The 13,818-nt window shown below is 41.9% G+C and overlaps 1 protein-coding gene across 2 annotated transcripts in view; it reads left to right on the forward strand.

Annotated features, from left to right (window-relative positions):
- Positions 1–13,818, forward strand: part of PRKAG2 (protein kinase AMP-activated non-catalytic subunit gamma 2) — a 228,908-nt gene that overhangs the window by 13,722 nt on the left and 201,368 nt on the right. The window contains exon 1 of one of the 2 annotated variants that reach the window (XM_087730609.1): positions 12,703–12,711. The exons of the other annotated variant lie outside the window; for it this stretch is intronic. The gene's annotated coding sequence lies outside the window, so the exon portion shown is untranslated. Of the gene's footprint in view, positions 1–12,702; positions 12,712–13,818 lie in introns of those variants that run through there. 2 annotated transcript variants of the gene reach the window in all.

Consider the following 13,818-nt stretch of genomic DNA (forward strand, 5'->3'; position numbering starts at 1 on the left):
TCTTCCCAGTCTTCCAGTTTTCACATCAGATTTCTCTTTATTATGTGTTCCTGTTTTTGTAGTCCTGTGATTTCCAAAAGCCACTGTAACCTCCGCACAAAGAATATTCCCTTAGCAGTATCCCCCCAGCCAAAAGCACTAGCTGCTGTCTGTAGATACAGTTTCTAAATCCCACCAGAATCACAAAATACAAAGACCACAAAAATCAGTCTCACAGAGTTCCATGTTGGGTCTTTATGGAAAGGATATTTAGTTTTGTTTACATCCCTGGGACACGGGCAAACTTTAGGGATGAATATCAGGTTTTTCAGAAATTTTGATGACTTTGGCTGCCCAAGGATGGGATACTTAATGCTAATGGGAGCCACAAGGCTCCTGCTGTTTCATGGAGGATACCCACAATTAGCATTTTAGGGGATTTAAAGAATATTTTTTTGGCTTAAGTGACCTGTTCAGCGCAGAGCAGGGAGCAGCTGAACCTGCTGGAAGAAGATTCCCAGCTGTATTGAGCTGCTCACCACAAGATATGCTGGGTGTGAGTCTGGTGTTACTTGCCTTGGAGTATTTTCCCTGTCATCACTGAAACCGCTGTCATCAGTGGGGTTGGTGCTGAAGGCTCTATTTCTGCATGAGATGAAAATGTTAAGATTTTGTTATGGCTCTCTGCAGGTTAGAGGGATGGGAGAAGGAACCACCTAAAGCTTGTGAGTGGGTAAAGTATAAATGAGCAAAAGTATGGTGTACTGGTAAATACCTGGTCAATGGATACCAAAATATCAGTATTTTTTTTTCAATTTTGCAATAATTCGGTTTGACAGACATCTAAGTTTCTTCTGAATGTTCTGCTGAGAGCTTTCTCTCCTTTCGGACAACTTTTGTAGCACTGCTTTACCACAGATCTTACCACATTTAACAGGACTGTGCAAAATGTCTGATGTAAGAGATCTGCAATGGAAATGGGAGAGTGAAACCAGGGTAGAGTGGTAATAGATGGCTAATGCCATGATTCACCCTCTCTGCTATTCTGATTGTGTTACAGCTGTAATTCTGCAGCTGTGGTTTCTTCCAGCAGCCTAAACAGGGAGGCAGGTAAGAGGTCGAACTCACTGTGAGCCAGAAAACCTAAAATATCTCTGTGAGTATTGGCAAGGTGCCCAGACCAGAATAAATATGTTCAGCCTTTCTCTTTCACATCCCCCTTGTAGAGACAAAATACAAAAAGGCCAAACAGAATTCTGACAGACTGTATTTTGTTTAAATAGAGGCTTGGTAACTATATGAGATCAAGAGACAGTTATAAGGCTAAGTCCTGTGCTTTGTATGGATTTATAACAGTCATTTAAATAAAATATGCCTTTGTGCACAGGCTGAGGATTTGTAAATTCAAACTGTTTCATGTATGTTTGCATAATATATGAGTGTTTTATATGTAGTGCATATACTTGGCTAGATTTTTTTTTTTTGTTGGAATCATCATGGTAATTTAGTTAATGTTGTTTTCTTTTCTGAGCATCGTGTCAGAATTTATCGCGATCTATTTAATAGAAAAAACCCTTCTTTTATCTGTCCCAGTTTGCACACAAGGCCAGTTCCAAGGAAAGCTTAACTTTTCCGAGAAGCTTCCAGAAGTTCCAAGAAAGGTTCATTTCCATCTGGTAATTAATTAAAATAGGCCTTAAGAAGTTCATATTTTCCTTTCTAGGATATTCTGTTATTCAGGCTTTTCAGCACTGCTGTCCATGAGTCTGACTATGTCATTTTACAGAACTGCTCAAAAAAGTATCCGTGATACCAACGGAGCGACAGGACTTACCTGCGATGGCTGGAGCTGGAGTTCTTGGTCTGGCACATTGGTTGGGCTGCACAGGAGGTTATAACTTTGGGAAGGAAATTTAATTATATGTTCTGGCAATAGCCTTAACATTTTCTCGCTCTTGACTTTTTATTGTTGGGAAATTACATGTAAAGCAACTGCGACTGGTGCAACATATTTGTATATTTTCTGTATAACTTCAAAGCAGAGCGAGTACGAATGTACATCTTGGTTAAGTCTTTTCCAAGTATATGTATTCATTAAGCTGACCATAGAAATTCAGTCAAACATAAACTCAGCTATTGCTGGTAATTCACTAACAGATTAATCTAAAACTTTGTCCAAAGCTTTAGTTTCTGAATCAGGTCACGAATGTCTCGTTTCCTCACCAGTCCAAAAATACGCAGTCGATGTGGTGTTTAAAGCCAAGTCTAGCCAGACTGTGAGCAACACTATAACCTCCTAACCACAAGCTTGCTTTATCTTGGATCCAGCTGTGCTTCTCCTTCCACGTGTCAGAGCTGTAGAGGAAGAGGATATCCTTGAAGTACGGAACATGGCAGTCTTGACCCTAACACCCTGATGGCTTTGTTCTTGATCTCGAAGGGAGCCTGTAGCCCAAACCAAGCGCTCGCTCCACTGACCTTCTGGCAGTTAGTAACTTGTCTGGGTACAGAGTATGTGGAGTAAACTCTGGAACTGATACAAACCTTCTCGTATGAAAAGCTCTGAAGTGTTTTGGAAGTTATATTTTGCCATATATGACTGACATAGAGATAGCTCTGGGACAGAGATCACTAGGTGTTTCACTGGTGCTTAGCAGTACTAGGAAAATTTATGCAGGAATTCAAGAAAATTACTTCATGTGGAATATCTGTGAGGCAGGACTTCGCCAAGAAATGCAATGTGTGGAACAGAGTTTGGAGTCAACATTTTCTAAAGGAAAGTGTTGTGAGATCTGGAATGGACACAAGTGGTTTACTTCTCTGTGTCTAGAGAAAAACATGTTTTTGTTCATTCCATGTAAACTCAAGTGCCTCTGCAGCACTTTGACCACCTGCGCTGGCCCTGGTTTGGAGGGATTCCTAGTGAACCCAGTAATATCAATGCCGTAATTACTCTGCATCTGAAATGTAAAATATCACCAATCATTGGACTGTCCATTCTCAGGTATCTGTGTCCCCCCGTCTCATCTTGTTATCCATGTGCTATTCAGTTCATCCTCTGTAGATTGTGGCTCTTATCAGACAAGTGTACCCTCTAACATCAACCTTCTGTGCACTCAAGTTTTCACTTACACCTTAAACACAGGGAGACCTGCTTTATTTGAACTTGCCAAAGAAGTGGACTCTTGGAAGATACCCAGGTTTTTATTGATGGGGTATTTGATCCAAGTATTTGTTTTAAATCTCTCCTCAAAAGAAAGCCTGGTAAGAGAGCCAACATAACGTAATAACCCTAATGCACTGCCCTCCTCCATCTCCTTTCTTCTGCAAATTTCAAAATGTTTAGGATAAATGGTTGAGTTAATAATACCCATGTTGCCCTGGAAGTATCATTATTTCTGATTTAAAGCTTGGAAAGAAAAAATATAGCAAGTAACTTTCCCAAGTCTATAGCAAGCTGGAAAGTAGAGCTCAATGGCTCCCTCGTCTTATACGTAAGCTAAAAAAACCATCATGCTTAAAGCCAGACTGCTCTAGGTAATTCAGCACTGGCAGATGTCTTGGCCCACCCTACTCCTGCTTCTGCACTGACTCTGTATGGAGCTTTTCATGTGTAAGATCAACTATAACGAGGTTCCCTTTGGCCTCAGGAGTTTACCTGTGATGAGATCTGTTGCCAGACTCCTATGTCAATAGATTTACTGCCTTCAGTTGTGGATGAAGTCTGTTTGACCCAGTTGAGGCAGAATCAGACAGCACCGTGAGCCTAGGGCTCCCCATAAAACATCTCTTCTCTGCCATTCATTGCTGTTAAGGCAGATGGAAATAAGCTAGTGTTAAATAAGGGGTGGGAAAGTATAGCCTTGCCTTAAACTGAGTACAGCTGCTCTTTTGTTACTCGAGTTGTATGCAAGGGCAAGCAGTGTTTTGGCGTGCTCTTGGCTCCATAAAAGCACTGCTGAGGGAGCAGCGGAAGTTACTCCCACTATTTTAAAAGACAGGTCACCAGACTCCCAAAGTTACAGCAGCTGATGCCTCTGGAGAGCCGGCTGTTCCCTAAGCCCTGGGGAGAGCTGAGGAAGAGCGTATGCTGCGAAGGACGCCCTCACCGTGGGAACTGTGGTTTGAACCTGGAAAGACGGTGACAAATCAGTTCGGCATTCTCCCAGTGAGGGTCTGGTTTTTCTAGATGGGATAAAAGTAGTCTTCCAGGTGGCTGAGACAGGTGAGAGTAGGGACCATGGTGGTGGCTGGTCAAATGCTTGAAATACCAGTGCTGTATATTTTGATGTTCCCTTTCCCATCCATTTTCAGGAAGTTTTTTTTTTTTTCTTTTCTTTCTCTGTCCTGTTTTACTTGTAATTTCACTTTTAAAGCTTTTCCTTCCTCTTTCTGAGCTTCTCTTTTAAATCTATTAAAAAGAAATTTCTTTCAGATTCACAGAAATAGTGTTTGCTTGCTTGTTTGTTTTTCCAGGCTATTCAGTAGGTTATGGAGATAATTTCTGCTTGTTGGTTAGTTTACATAGGTAGGATCATCTTGATCCCCCTTTGGAATCATTATCCAGCTCTTCATCAAATCTTGAGGCATTTCAGACTCTTGTAAAAGCAGATGATATGTTTTTATGAGTAGTATCCCATGTTTGTCATGTATATATGTGTATGGGTGTGCCTGCATACACCCATATTTCTGTGTGCATTTTTGCATATAGTCCTTGCAGCACATTTGATGTGAGGTTTTCAAGAAGGAGCAGAAGCATGGCATTAGGGAGCAAGGACTTCTTGTGACAAGTTTAGTATGTTTAGATGCAGGTTTAGCAAAAGAATATAGTTGGCATACTCTGAACACCGAAAGGGTCACTCTCTGAATGTAGCCACATGTTGTGTACCAGTCTCTTTCCAGATTTGGAAAACAGTTCAGAGTTAACCTTTCTGAATCATCCTATATTTTTGTTGACCCTCACATTATACATAGAATGAGTGCTTTCCAGATGTCCGCAGCCCTTCCTGATCTTCCAGTCATTAGACATCTGAACTGTTTCTGTTCTGCGGATCTGTCAGCTATTGGGTCTCCACAATAGGAGCAGAACTTCTTAGGCCTAGAAAAAAATGCTAGAAATTATTATTATTCCTTTCCCTTCTTGCTCTAGAAGATGCATAAAGTAAGAAGGAGGCTTCTTTAACCTGCCATTTATTGCCATTTTCTGCTACTGTAGGAAAATCCTGTAGGCAGCCCCATCATATCTTCCCTGTAATGAACATTGTCAGTCTGAAAAGCAGTGATGTTTCTTGTTCTCATTAGAGCTTCCCTCCAGAATTTCACTCTTTTCCCTTCCTAATTTCCAACCTAAATTTATTCACAATCAGTTTCCATGTTCTGATTGCACCCACAAAGTATCCTTTATCTCTCTTCTCCCTTGTTGGTGTTTATCCACCTTAAGTAACTTTGGAGAAGGATTGCATATGCTCTCAGCTGTCAAATACGAAACTAAGCGAGCCAAGCTCTTTTAGTCATGTCTCACAAGAGAGACTCTGTGTTTCTCTCAGCATCAAAATAGTCTTTTGGTGCACCTGTTCCCAGCTGAATTAACCTTTCCTGAGCAGATGACCAGAACTGTACACATTATTCCAGATGAGTTTTCACAGTGCTAATCTATATATATGGTATTAAAGCTTTTTATCTGCTCTGGAGGCTTCCTGATGCATGCTCTAATCGCACATGCATTATCCATAGCAGCATTCCAATGATAGCTCCTAGTTAACCTTTCAAGCCAGGTACACTTCAGTTTGTCTCTATCCAGCTGTTGAATGCTCAAGTTTTAGACAAAATTATAGTCTATAAGTACATAATTTAGGGATTAAACTAAATTAATTAAGTTCAATTAACCTGATTTCTCTTCCTCCACTCATGGATGTTATTCAGTCATTCCTGTGAGAGATTCTGGTGCTTCTGTTAGGGAGTGAGCCCAGTAGGTCGGTATCATCACCAAAGTGTCTGGCTTAGCTTAAACATATTGAGGCTGTTTACCTAGGTTTCAGTAAATGGTTTCATGGAAAGATTCTTGCTTCTCTTTGCACTAGGGACTTGAAATTCCTTGTTGTCCTCTATGCTGCCTGGAATGCCAGCGAGAGAGAGCACAAGAGACTTCTTGCTTGGATAGCTGGCAAAAGAGTGGCCCAGTGTGGCAAAGAGAAACAGCAAGAGGATGTACAGGGGGTAACAAAGGGTTTGCTGTGTCCAAACTAAATCTTGGCAGAATTTACTAAGAAACTGAGATCTCTCCCACAGCTGTCTGGCCTATCACTAGGCCAGAGTTGGGCGGTGATATGGCACAAGACAGACCTGTGTTGCCCCATGAGACCCTAGCAGATTTCACAGTCGTAGTGGCAGTGATAGATCTTTTTGATTCAATATTGGTTATTTTTAATTTGACAAATAATTTATTTTTCTAACTTTGCCTTTTTTATCCTGATTTTAGCTTGAAAAAATGTATGATGTCTGAGGGGAACATCTGCCAAAGTTTGTCAAATTATAGCCCACTAAAACAGAGGTTGTATTTGCTAAGTATTTGTGTTGTGTTTGCTATGGGTTGTATAGCCTATAGACCTCTTGTTGCAGAACTGTGAGTGAAAATAGATCAGTTTAGTGCAGGAAGACAAACTAATTATCTGACCAAATTGTTAGGACAGAATTAAACATGTTTAGTTAGGGCTACTTCTGTCATCCTTGCAGCAGTAGTAGCTGTCTAGAGCTTTAAATTTACAGTAGAGAGAGTGATTAGGGCAAGCGGATAGGGCAGATGTTTGGTAGTTTGACTAAAACAACATGACCTTTGGAGCTAAGCCTGCTTATACTTTGGCCTCTCTCTGTTTAGGGTAACCTGCTTTTCACACTTCTTTTATTCATGGGGTATATAGTCCATAGAGTCACAGAATCATAGAATTGTTAAGGTTGGAAAAGACCCTTAAGATCATCGAGTCCAACCGTTAACCTGTCACTGCCAAGTCCACCACTAAACCATGTCCCTAAGCACCACGTCTGCCCGGCTTTTAAATACCTCCAGGGATGGGGACTCAACCACTGCCCTGGGCAGCCTGTTCCAATGCCTGACTGCCCTTTTGGTGAAGAAGTTTTTCCTAATATCCAACCTAAACTTCCCCTGGCGCAGCTTGAGGCCGTTTCCTCTTGTCCTATTGCTTGTTACTGGGGAGAAGAGACCGACCCCCACCTCGCTACAGCCTCCTTTCAGGGAGTTGTAGAGAGCAGTAAGGTCTCCCCTCAGCCTCCTCTTCTCCAGGCTGAACAACCCCAGCTCCCTCAGCCGCTCCTCATAAGCCTTGTGCTCCAGACCCTTCACCAGCTTCGTTGCCCTTCTCTGGCCACGCTCCAGCACCTCGATGTCCTTCTTGTAGTGAGGGGCCCAAAACTGAACACAGCACTCGAGGTGCGGCCTCACCAGTGCCGAGTACAGGGGCACTGTCACCTCCCTGGTCCTGCTGGCCACACTATTCCTGATACAAGCCAAGATGCCATTGGCCTTCTTGGCCACCTGGGCACACTGCTGGCTCATGTTCAGGCAGCTGTCAACCAACACCCCCAGGTCCTTTTCTCCTGGGCAGCTCTCAATTCTTGAGAGATGCTGAGCCCATTTGAAGTGGTTGCTTAGACTCTGCTTCAGGGTCTTCTCCAGCTGGCTTGAGAGGCTGATAATGCTTGGAATAATTTTTGAAGCTTTGTTTCCTTTTTCTTTATGCTATGTTTTATAAGATTTTCTTGTTCCCTGCTTCCCCTTTTTATATCCCCCTCCTCCCCTATTTGCTATCTGTATTCTCTGGTCTCTCTGCAGGGTGTGAGCTGTCCTTTTTCAGTGGTGATATTGAAGGGAAAGAAAAGGTTAATACAAGATCTGGGCAAACAATGATTCGTTTCCAGCAGTGCTACCAGCTGAATTGGCTTTCAGCTGCAATGTGTGCTGAAAACTGATGACTTACAATTGGCTAAAGCTGACGGTGGGGCTGGAGCAGCTGTGGTATAGCAGGACGGCAGAAACTTGCAGAAACAACTGATTTTGTTAAAGCTGAAAAAGAATGTCTTTTTCCCCTCTTCTTGTGTAAGTAGGTGCTCTGAAGGTTTTCTTGTGCTGTTAGATATCTGCTGAGAAGCAGCAAGATTTCAAGAACAAAACTGTTTTCATGTATGTAAACTAATGTAGTGAAATGTTTAAGTAATTTATTTGGTAATGCTTGTGCTGTAGTAAGGATTATTTTTTTATTTTCCTATGGATTTAGTGCTTTTGGAAAAGTTGCTGAATTGACAGCCCTGTAGTAGTCCATCTATCCAGAGAGCAGCTACTGCCTAGCCCCTGGCCTGGCATTGCCTTTGGCTCACCTCCCAGTCTAGACGCCCTTGAGAGGATGCTGGTGTCCATTTTGGTGTCTGTTCACCCCACCACCATCCTGTGGAGGTCTGAGAAGTTACGTTTTGCTGAAAGCTGTGATAGTTTTACGTTGCAGACTGTGGACCATTTGAAATTCTACCAAGTACAAATTCATCTCGTGGCAGCGAAGCTGATTTATGAAGGCACTCTCTGGGAGGGCTGCATGGCATTTGCCATGCCAAGGGAACTGTGTCTCTGTGGCTGGTGATTCTGGAGAGAAACCAGCCGCTGCTCTGACGACGTATTATTCCTACCAGCTCGTCTTTTGCTCTGCTGCTATTAGGACCAATGTAGTTCTACCACAGAGGATTTTCTTCTGGGCGAACATGGTTTTATATTATTACCTAGAGTCTTTTCATCTATGCTAGCAATGTTACTGCTGTTTCCCTGGGGCTGCAGCACATCATACCCTGAAATGTGTCAGTGTGTTGCCATAAATGCTGAGCGCTTCGTTGTTTCTTTAATCCATGCTGACTCCATCATTTCTGGGTATTAGCAGAAAAGTGCTCACCTCGGTAGCAATTGCGTATGGTCCGCTAGACTTCATGTTCTTGCCTGCGTCACCTCGTGAAGTGGCGTTAGAACTGGCTAGATCTTCCCTCCAAAGAGAGGAGAAAGCAAAGGGGAAGGAAGAGCGTAAGTGGCTCTTCTTATCAGCAAAAAAGAGGATTTGTTTTCTCGCAGACTAAGCTGCTAATGCTGAATGACATAAAGAAAGAGATAAGAGAGCTGCTAAGTCTCTGAGGAGGGCTGTGGGGACAAATTATGCTCTCCAAGGAGGACACAAAAGACAAAACAAAGCAAAAGCAACACAGTTATGGAAAGAAAAAATAAGCCCCTCCAAGAGGAAGCTTAGCAGAGACAATGGGCAGCAGGCAGCAAAATTATGGTGTCTGCGTCAAAGAACCCTGGGCCAATAGAGGCTGGTGAAGATCATCCTCCAAGTAACGGAGGTAAGATCCATAAACAATGGAAGATAAATTTAAGAGTAAGGGGCCTAGTTTTCCTTACCTTCCTCCAAAATAATTTATTATAGCCACACTGCTTGGAAGAGTTACTGCCTCAGGATGGGTCGTTCCCATGTAAACTCCTCTGGCTTCTATTGATTAGTAACAAATAAGCTTCCAAGGCCAAAGGTGAAAAATATCTTCTACTGATACTGTATTTTTTTCCTGAAGGAGAAAGAAGTGTATGAAATACCAGAGAAGGATATCCAAGAAAGAGTGTCTTTCTCAAAGAAAGGTACTGAAGGATCACAAATGGGTTTGAGTATTTAGCCGGGAAGCCTAAATCATCTTCACAAAACATTGAAAGCAAGAAAAAAAACCTGCAGCGTGATAAGATTAGGGGAACAGACTGAAACAGAGATGTTGGAAAATCTGACCTTTGCTCTGTTGGTTAAGAACCCAATGGATTACCTGCGGAAAGAGAAGCTCCCGTAAAAGTTGTGATGAGATACCTTCGTGTTCCTGACAAATCCGAGAACTTCCTAAGATCAAACAGGATGTTCTGCGTATTGTCCAGATCTTTGATGTCGTGATGAGTGGGACGTGGTGAAAAGAACTGGTGGAAAAAGCAATACCAGCTTGTTTTAGGCATTCACCAGGCTTTCTGGTGTTGGTGATGTCTGTTTATAAGCCATTTTACCTCTTTTCTTAACTTCACCTAGTAATAGTGGAAATGGAGATCTGAAACAGCACAGCGATACACAGCCTTGTGTATTTCGGTATTTCCCCCAAATTAAGCTTATTTTAGTGAACTGAAATTTTCGCATTTTAGAGAAATAGAAGTGCCACTGATTCCTGGCATGATCGACCCTTACTTCTTGCCGTGGGTTTTGCTATATTTGCCATTTGAGCTTCTCGTGCGCTGGACAACACAAAGCAGGGCTGCTTCAAAACAGAACAGTCGACTTGTTATTAGTAGCTTGTTTGTTTGTCCTCAGGCCTATTTATAAAAACAGCCCCAGGCAGGGAATTCTGCCAGCAGCCCAACCGCTAAACAATTACAGATCTTTTCTTGGAGCAGTGTGTTCAAATCTATGAAATAATTCAGCAGCAAACTGTAGCCCCTGCTCACATGTGTATGAAAGTAGCCATTTTGTGTGTGGCGATTTTTGTTTTCTTTTTTTTTTTAAGTAAAACCACAGTGTCAAAAAGTATCCACGTTAATGCGTATAAAAATACAAAATTTAACTTAACGGGGATTACTGCCAGTTTAGTGAAACCAGGCCCAGTAGGATATGCAGAAGTCAAAAGGAAGTCAAAATGGTCAAATAAATATTAATCAAAAGCTATACATAAGCTGCAAACTCGGACAAGGAATTCAAGGGACTGGTACTCACAAAGGGCCAGGCTTTCCAGCTCCCTCTGGTTAGGTTTAAGCAAAAAATAAAAGGAAACCCTTCTGTGAGGGAGAATATTCATCTTATTTTGAAAGGACACGGTAATATGTGGTTTTATTTGTGGTATGATATACAGATTTCAATTCATGAGTGTAATAGGTGGTTGATTGGTTTTGCATGGTTAGTGTTGCAACGCAGATGAGATGCACTCTTTAATTAGTGAATGTAGAACTGTAGGGACCAAATGATAGTCCCTTGGTGGCAAAAATACGCTAGAAGTAGAAGGAGGCTTAAACGTTTGGATCTCGCTTTTGGTTTTGTTCAGGCTGCTGTAACAGCGTAGCAAGAGGGTTTTGTGAGAATAGCGTATTAAACAACAGACAGTAAACAAGCCTCATAAATCTTATTAAAGGTGGGAATGTTCAAAGGAGACTTTTGGGGGAAATCCTCTCCAGTGGAGACTGCAAACTGCACAAGGCTGCCTCGGCCGGATCGCTTCTCAGTTCGAAGTACAGAAGTCATGAACTGGAACATCTCTGCTTGGGGAATGTGTGTTTGTTAACCAGACTGGTTGTATTTCAGGGGTTTGAAATGTTTTTTCTAAACTTGAAATGTTTGTCTGGGTTTCCTACATGTGACGCAAGATCTTGACAGTTTTGCATTTGATTTATAACTTAAGCCTTAAGGAAGACCTAGACTTTGGGATTTAACCCCAAACCACTATGAAATTCCTTAGCTCTTTAGGTATTGTTTTGTTCAAAACTGTTATTTTATTTTTTACTCTATCCTTCCTTGGACGGAAAACAAAGCAAACCTGCCTGGCTGCTGCCATGGAGAGGTGTGGCAGGGATAATCTATCCCTCAGATAACTTAGACCTGGATTATATAAATACACCCTTGAAACATTTAATCCCCCCATAGATGTCTGAAGATTGAGGCAAATCCTGAAGCAGCTTAAAAGCAACTCAACAAGAGTTGGAAACTCAGAACCCCCATCTCCTTTTCCTGTGAACACATATTGCTGGAAAACATACTCTATTAAAGGTACGACAGAGGCAGAGTCACTGCATCTCCAGCACGTACAGCAAATTGGAGGGATACGGAACGTGGATGGTGGAAGCCCACACCATCGTCTGCTTCTCCTCCACACAGCAGCCTGGTAACGTGAATGAGAAAGACTGTATTTTAGGATGCATCCTCTGTCCCTGTTCACTCTTCAGGTTCATGAGAAAAGACTAAAGACGTCAGGTTTTGGATGCATGGTTCAAAAATGAAGTCATCCAGTATTAAAACTGTATATACCTCTTGAAGTAGGTGGTGAGGGAGTTGGAAGGAGTCCTGTAGAATTTGTATAAGCTTTTCTCTTATAATGCATTTACTTTGTGATGTGCAAGCTAATATATAATACTGGATTAAGGAGCAGATGCAGATGTTAACTATAAAGTGTTAAGGTCTGCAAAGTTAGTGACCTATTGTTTCTTTTATCTTTTTTCTTTTACCTTTTTCTTTGTCTTCATTACAGTTTAAAAATGGGGAGCTGGGCAGCAATGTAGCTCTCAGTTTCAGTTCCTCCTTTCTGCACAGAACCCTTGTTGGGTTGCCCTGATCTCCCTTCCCTACAGATTATTCAGTCACTGTTCTTTATATAAAGGGTTAAGATCTGATGATGTTGAAACCAGTCTCCTGTTTACAATCATTGCAGAACCGTAGTATGGAAATTTCCATCTGCAGCAAGATTTAAAAAAAAAAATCCCTGCTGATTTTGTGAACATTTAGATCCAAATAAAGAAATAGTGGCTGAATCAAGCATATTAATTCTGATTAGCACATACACTGTGTTCAGCCAAAGATTAATAGCCCCCCATCCTCTGAAGAAATTAGCTTGCTCTGCTGCTACAGCCGGCAAAAGTTTTTCCGTATCAGCACAGGAACCACAGTTTCACTTGCAGAGGTACCTAAACTGCTTAACTCTGATAATCTTTGTATTGAGGTCTTCTAAAGTGCAGTGCTTCCTTCTTTAGGGAGATATGATCAAGGTAAAAAATTACTGATTATTGCTAGCAGTAAGTTAATTTTTCTTGTTGTGCTGACATGGATTATTCTTGTTATTTAGCTCTTTCATCTGTTTGGGCAATGATAAGTACAAGGCTGTCAGTACTTTTGGAGAGTAGAGTTCATAGTGCAAGATGTCTGTGATAGATTTAAGTCTACGACCTAATTATTTTGAGAAGAGGGGAAAAAAAATCCATGTGTTGTGGTTTTGGGAAGAAGATCTTCCCGCGTTGATGCTTTTCAGTTGTGTACATGTTAAGGTTTGTCCCTGGGCCAGTCTGAGAAGGAGCATTTTATATGTTTGGGGAAGCTGCCTTGCTTGTCTGTGTGCTGCTGAGAGGCAGGAATCAACTGATCCCTTTCTTGTGGGCTGTGTGCTTAGTGCTCACTTGAGCACTCTTGCACGCTGGCCACTGAGCTTGGCAAGCTCAGCATCGTCAGGCTGCTCTAAGTGACTGCATTTTTTCATGAGAGCAAAATTGAGGGTGTTCCGCTTCCTCCTGTTTTGCTTTTAGGGCAAGTTATAATTAATCTTCTCTTGCCTTTGTAAACCCCAATCCAAAATTCTGCATAAGCAATAATAATCCAGGTTAATAATTCAACACTATTTGTATTTTCAGAGGTCTTTACAAGCATTACACAGTTAACTGTCACAACACTTTTGTTGTAAATGAGCATTATGCTAATTTTTTAGCTGGGGAAACCTCTTGCTGAAGTGCAGAGCTGTGTTGGAAGCATGAGTGAAATGACTGGTGGCATTGGGATGGACTCCGGCAATGCCTTTTGCCAAAATAAATTGGGATGCCTTGGGTTTACCTGGCAGGGAGGAGTATATGATAATGCATAACCTCTATACTTGCTGGGAAGAGCAAGATTCCCCAGACAGCATCCAAGGGGGCTGTACCACACATGTTTTTAACTGTGCACTGACAGCTGTGGATCATCTCCGGTTGGAATAGCATGGAAGGCGGTTCCTGGGTCTCTCTCTGTTGCTGTGTTGGTCACG

Source organism: Nipponia nippon, unplaced genomic scaffold (genome assembly GCF_047370975.1).
Source record: "Nipponia nippon isolate SJK-2023a ecotype South Korea unplaced genomic scaffold, ASM4737097v1 scaffold_1, whole genome shotgun sequence".
NCBI classification, from domain to species: Eukaryota; Metazoa; Chordata; class Aves; order Pelecaniformes; family Threskiornithidae; genus Nipponia; species Nipponia nippon.